A 6,847-nucleotide genomic window follows, 5' to 3' on the forward strand; every position below is an offset into this window, starting at 1 on the left:
CTTCTACTTCTTCTTTTCTTTCTTCTCTCTCTCCCCCTTCTCTCTTATTCAGTCTAAAATGTTTAACTTGCTTTCTAAGTTTTTACTTTCCCTTATGCTTAATGTTTCATTTGATTATTAAAATATTTTTTAAGACAGGGTCTCACTATGTGTGCCTGGCTAGCCTATAACTCACTATGTAGACTGGGCTGACCTAAACCCACAGAGATCCACCTGCTTCTGCTGCCAGAATCAAAGGCACAGACAACCACATCTGGCTTCTTATTGGATTTTATATGAATCAACAAGAAGCGTAATGGAAGAAAGCCCACCCCCTAACCAGATTCTATTGTCCTTTCTCTTGTTCTTCTCACCACCCCTTCACTTCCTCAAATACGCCCATATTGTAGAGACTTTAAAACATGGGCTCAGAGGGAGGGGCAGTCACCACCAAGCCACATGATCAGAGTTCCATCCCCCAAGACCCACATAGAGAGAACTGATTCCTACAAGTTGTCCTCTAATTTCCACATATGTACATGCACACACATCATGAATAAATGATGGTACATATAAAATGTATTTGTTTATGTGTGTCCCCATGAGCATATATAAAATGCATTAATAAAATGTAAATATACACACATGCATTTGTTACCTAGATCTCTATCTGTTGACAAAACTGTAAGAAATCAGTAGCGACAAGTACATCTGCAGCCTCAGCCTTGGTTTCTGTCTTCATTGATGTGAAGAGACACCATGACCAATGCAACTCTTATAAGGGACAACATTTAATTGGGGCTGCTTACAGGTTCAGAGGTTCAGTCCATTATCATCATGGCAGGAAGCTGAGAGTTCTATATCTTTATCCAAAGGAAGTCAGGAGTAGACTGTTTCCAGGCAGCTAGGAAAAGGGTCTCAAAGCCTTCCCTGCAGTGACAAATTGCCTCTAACAAGGCCACACCTACTCCAACAAGGCCACACCTCCTAATACTGCCGCTCTGTGGGACAAGCATATTCAAACCACCACAGTTTCTAAGCACCATTCTTCACTAAAACTGTTATTACTCTTTGGAGAAATATTTATTTCTAAGGTGGAGGCAAGGAAAATACAAAGTAAACAGAACTGGAACTTGCTATGTCCAAAAGGAAGTTCAAATAGCAATGCAGTCATGTAAAAAAGCAACAAACCCCTCATGACATCTTGGAAGAGGTATCTACTGGCCAAATATGAGACCATTCACCACTAAAATATTGATGACAATAATAGCTTATAACTCACAGAATAAACGAAGAATTAGAAAATCATAAAGAATTATATAAGTGAATGCATAAACAATGATTACCTGGAAAGTTCTCCTTTAAAATAGAATGCCTAGTGATTTTGCATATATTATAACAGTAATTAATAGGCAAGAGCTATTAACTTATGGTAAAAATGGAGAGCCAGTGGGATGGTTCATGGAGTAAAGGTGCCTGCCACCAAGGCTCCTGATGTATGAGCCCAAATCCTGGGACCCACATGGTGAAAGGAGAGAACTGACTCCCACAGATTATCCTTAGACCTCTAAATTTGTGACTTGTCCCAGACATGCAAAATAAATTTTAACAATGCTTTTAAAAACCTGGGAGCTGAAAATCTGAGATGAGAATCTTCAAGATACCTGAAAATAATTCTCTACAAATTGCTTAACAGTTTCAAAGGGAAAATAATAGCTTTGAATGGTATCAGCACCTCTGCACTTGGCCTTCAAGAGCAGAAGTCAGGGGATCCCTGCAGAAGCTGAGGCCTCATAGCAGATGCTCAGGGCTCTGACAACCTGGCTTGTTCCCATGGCTCTGACGGCAGGCAGGGCCCCAAGAGTGGTAGGGAGCCAAGTGTTACAGGAAGCTTTCAAGTCTCCATTCAGCAGAGGCACATGGAGTTCTCCCAGGTACATAGTTAACTACCAGGGAAGGTTCGTGTAGTCGTTTGACTGAAAATGGTCCCCAAGGTTCATATGTTTGAATACTTGGCTCCCAGTTTGTGGAACTATTTGGGAAGGGTCAGGGGATATGGCTTTGAGGTTCCAAAAGCTCACACCATTCCCATTTAGTTCTTGTTCTCTGCCTCATGATTGTGTCTCAGCTTCTGTTCCTATGCCATTCCTGTCTGCCTGCTGGCATGATGGTCGTGGACTCATCCTATGAAACTGTGAGACCCAATAAATTCTTTTAGAAAAAAAGTTGCCTTGGTCATGCATGGTCTTCTGTCACAGAAATAAAAAAGTAACGAAGACAAGGGTTGGTATCAGGAGTTGTGTTTTGCTGTGAGAGGCCTGACCTTCACAAAAGGAATCGTTTGGGCATTTGGATTCTGAAGGAGGTTGGTCACTGTAAATGGGCCATCCTAGTAGGAGCTTGGAAGACAGTAGTGTTAAGCCATATAGACTGTGGAGGACCTGCTCATAAAGTTTCAGAGGGAAGCAATATTGGCCACTAGACTAGAGACTATTCTTTGTGATATTTTGGCAAAGAATGTATCTGCTTTCTATCCTTGTTCTAAAAATCTGACCAAAGCTAATGTGAAAAGTACGGAACTAATTTCCTTGGCAAAGGAGTTTCCAAGACAGCCTAATATTGATTCTGTTCTTAAGTTCATAATGAAGTATTGGGATAACAGACTACAACATTTCATCAAGTCTGAGATATTTTTTGAGCATCAAAATAAATAATAGTACTAATGAATTATGATTCATGGAACAAAAAAAATAAGAACCCATAAATTTCATAGAGATATAAATAAATACAGAGTAATGGAAAGTCTTTCTTACAATAATAGAATTGCTTAAATGGTCCAGAGTTTGTGTGAGAAAGGGCACGTATGCAGCTGACAGAGTGGAAGAAAACAGAACAATTAACATTTTTATTTAGGGGAAGTAGGAATGACTACGCCAACAGCCATCACTTGGAAAGGCAGATGGACTCATGACAGGGAGAGAGAGAGAGGGGACATTGAGATGCCTGACTCAAGATTTCATTCCTGAGGGGGGAGAACAAAGAAGGTTCCATTCTGGGCTTCGCATTCCCACTCCAGTCATCATCTAGTATACATTATTCAGGTCTCTGTGTCCCTCTTCAGGTCGATAGGCCAAGGGAGGCTCCTCTTTTTGTAAGGCTCTCTGCCTTTGCTGGAAGGGTTAAGGGCAGCCATTTTTTTTAAAAAAAATTTATCATTTTTATCTTGAGTGTATGAATGATTTGCCTGCATGCGTGTCAGTATATCACATGTATGCAGTACCCATGGAGGACAAAAAAGGGCTTCGGATCCCCTTGGGACTAGAGTTTCAGATGGTTGTTGGTCACCATGTAGGTGCTGGAACTGAAGCTGGATCCTCTGCAAGACCAGCCAATGCTCTTAACCACCACTGAGACACATTGCCAATCTCTACACACACACACACACACACACACACACACACACACTTCCACTGTATACATCTCAGTCAGTTGCATTAAGCAACACAGGCCCACACAAGAAAGCCCTTTTTGCAGCTTCAACCACAGGTCAGGACAACTCCAGGATGTCTTGTTTTTCAAATATACAGAAGGATTCAATAATCTTAAATCTATTTTTTTTAAAATTTTTTTCTACAAGAAGACCATGTTATGGGATGTCCTGGCATTGAAGGACAAGGTGGTCAGCCTTCAGTGCCTTGGCTATATGAACATACCTTTCTGCCATTGATAGACTCTAGTTAGACCTTCTTTTTGCCTTTCCTTTGAGGTCATGGGGCCACCTCTCAAATTCCTTTCAGAAAGTGATTTTCTTGTGGGTTCTCTCCTGACTGAAGGTAAGACCCTCAGGCTACTCAAACCCTCAGCTACCAGAAACCACACTTTGCAAAGATAGCTCTTGATTCTTTGTAAACATGACTCACTACTGACCCCACCTAGACACAAGGGACCTGACCCAGAAAATCTAAAGTGTCTCATAATTCCAGGAATTGGTCAGAGTTCCACCCTGGATATATGAGCTTGTCTTGTTAGATGTGGGAAAAGCCAGGTCACCTGGGGATAATTTTGCCAAGTAACGTGCTTTAGGTCTTTAGTTGCATTTCCTTGAATTTGGCAAGGTCCTTGGTATTTGACCTTTGAGGACCGAGGGACTTCTGGATGCAGAGTGGGGTGACAAAATCAAGGAATTGAACGCACTGTTTATTCTTAAAGAGGCATCCAATACCTGTTCATTTGTAGACACCAATCTCTATATCAGAGGAGGAAGAAAGAACAATATACAATATATAGTCTCAAACTCTCAAGCCACAGCATCGTAACTTTACAGGGGAGACATCTAGACAAAACCAACTCAAGTCACACAACTCCTGGCATGACCCACAGAGAACATAACAATGCTTTATGATGCTCTGAGCTAAGGATGAGGGCCATTGTCTTCACTCAGAGCACTGCCCTGCTTGTTAAGTTCCTTTACGCACACGCAGAGCACCTCCTGTTTCCAGTCCTCTCCAGTTCCTTTCCACGCTCACCTACTTCAATCCAAAGTCCACTTTTTTTTTGTTCCCCTTATTATAATCTTTAATTTTTTTCTGTCTCTTCCACGGCAGAGTTAACATATCGCTAAGATCTTAGACACTCAAGACTTGTAGTGAGCACAAGGAGACCCTGTCAGATACCATTCAGGAATGAACAGATGGACTCACAACGAAATGACAAGATTTCTTCAGAGACTCACTCACTAAAGCTCATTTTGAAAAGAATTGTGTAGTACAAGGTGTGGCTCCTGGACAAAACTAAAGAAAAGCCTACAATATGTGTCATTTGGAATATAGTGGCCAGGTATAAAATTCCTACCACAAACAAGGGCTACACACAAGTTATTTATTCTAAAATAAACTCACTCTTTTGTGGAGGCTTCTCACTTATGCTTGGACTTAAGAGCCAACCCATGAACTGTGAATCTCAGCTCTACCACTTTTGAGTTGCACAACTCATCCTGCTATGGTTGTTCAGGACATAGTGAACTCAAGTGTGATAACTTGAGTGTACCCAACCATTTAACTGGAATGTGGTGCAGTCAGTTATTCAGCTCAGTAAGTTAATTCATTTAGGTATTGTAATGGTGCTGATTGTCAACTTAATTGGCTTAAGAAACCTAGGGCTTTAGTGAGGCACACCTTTGGGTGGGTCTATGAGGATGTTTCCAGAGAGGATTCTCTGAGGTGTCTCTGACTGTGGGCTGAATGTAGGTGGCACATTCCATGGGTGGGGGTCCCTAACTGAATAAAAAAGGAAAAACTTCAGAAAGCCATTAACTCCTCCCATTTTCCTCGATCCCTTTCCCTCTGTTCTTGGTTCTGAGATGTGAGTAAGAAGTCTCTGGCTGAAGGTCCTTGTCCCAGCCATGTTTTCCCTCCATGATCAAGATACCCTCTGAACCATGAACCTCTCCTCCCGGAGTTGCAGAGGTCAGACATTCTGTCACACTCTTGAGAAAAGTAACTGATGCTGGTAACTGAACTCCCTTAATAATTTATGGTCACAGTGACAGTTTCACAGTATATGATTTTAATTTTTCCCAAGATAAAATGCAGCGTAGGGCACTGGCCACTCTTGACTGCACTGTTGTATACCCAGACCTACCAAAAGAGAGATGACTGGTCCTGCCCTCAACACACTCCGAACCACGCAGAAGCAAAGTGGCCTTCATTTATGACCTTCCAGCTTCAAAAGTATGTGCTTATGTGTCTGGGTTCTACGTATTCACTGCACTCAAAACTGAGCACGTTTAGGTGGGAAAGCATTACTTGTGGAAGTTTGCCTGAGAGATGTACATGCTGGAAATGACAGGATAACAGTAATCCTTTCAAGGATTTTGTTAGCATCACTGTCCTCATCAAACAGTATTTTCTCAGGGGAAATTTTTGTTCTGTTCTCCATATCAAAAACAAACTGGTGAGTGTTTGTTGAGTCCTGAAAAGGAAAATAAAGTCACTTTACAAAGCAATTCATGTGTGTTGATGCATTTAGCCAGTGGGGCACAGCGATGAATAGATACCGTAATCATCTTAACACGTGAGCAAACTAGACCACTCAGGGATTAGGCAACTTGTACAGAGGACATAGCCAGTAAACTGTAAAATGGGGTTGGAATTCAGGTCATCCACCTTCACAGAACAGTCCCTAGACCATTTTGTGGTCACCTCATAAAAAATCTTGTATTGTTTCCAAACAGCTTCCTTGAGTCTATCTGGCTGGTTTCTGTGAATCATGAAACTGATTTAAATTCATTGCTAAGAGACTCGAGGCCAAATACCTACCCAGGCAAGACTGCTCATGGTGTCGATCCTCCATTCTAGCTTCTAACCTAATTCACCTTTCTCTCTCATATCTGCATCTTGCTTTTGTCGCACTGCTCTTACGTAAGCAGTCTCAGAAGGAACAAGGGCATGAGCAGCCCAAACACAAAGGATTTCTAGGCCAGTGAAATGTCCTTACACAGAGGGCCACACGCACCTGAAGAGTAGACACGTGCCAGGACGTGTAGACCTCCTCCGTCATCTACAGCAGCAGGAGTGAGCCCGAGAGCCACAGAATGTGGGGTGACTGTGAAGTGTTAATATAGGGTTATCAACTGTAACAAATGTGCTATTCTGGTAGCAAATATCGATAATGGTGAGACTATCCATAGACTAAAGGCAATGGATATATGGGAAGTTTCTGTGCCCTCTTTTCAATTTTGCTGTGAATCTGAAACTTCACCAAGAAAATTAAATCTTAGCTGGGCGTGGTGGCGCACGCCTTTAATCCCAGCACTCGGGAGGCAGAGGCAGGCGGATTTCTGAGTTCGAGGCCAGCCTGGTCTACAGAG

This window comes from Mus pahari, chromosome 7, assembly GCF_900095145.1.
Source record: "Mus pahari chromosome 7, PAHARI_EIJ_v1.1, whole genome shotgun sequence".
NCBI lineage: Eukaryota > Metazoa > Chordata > Mammalia > Rodentia > Muridae > Mus > Mus pahari.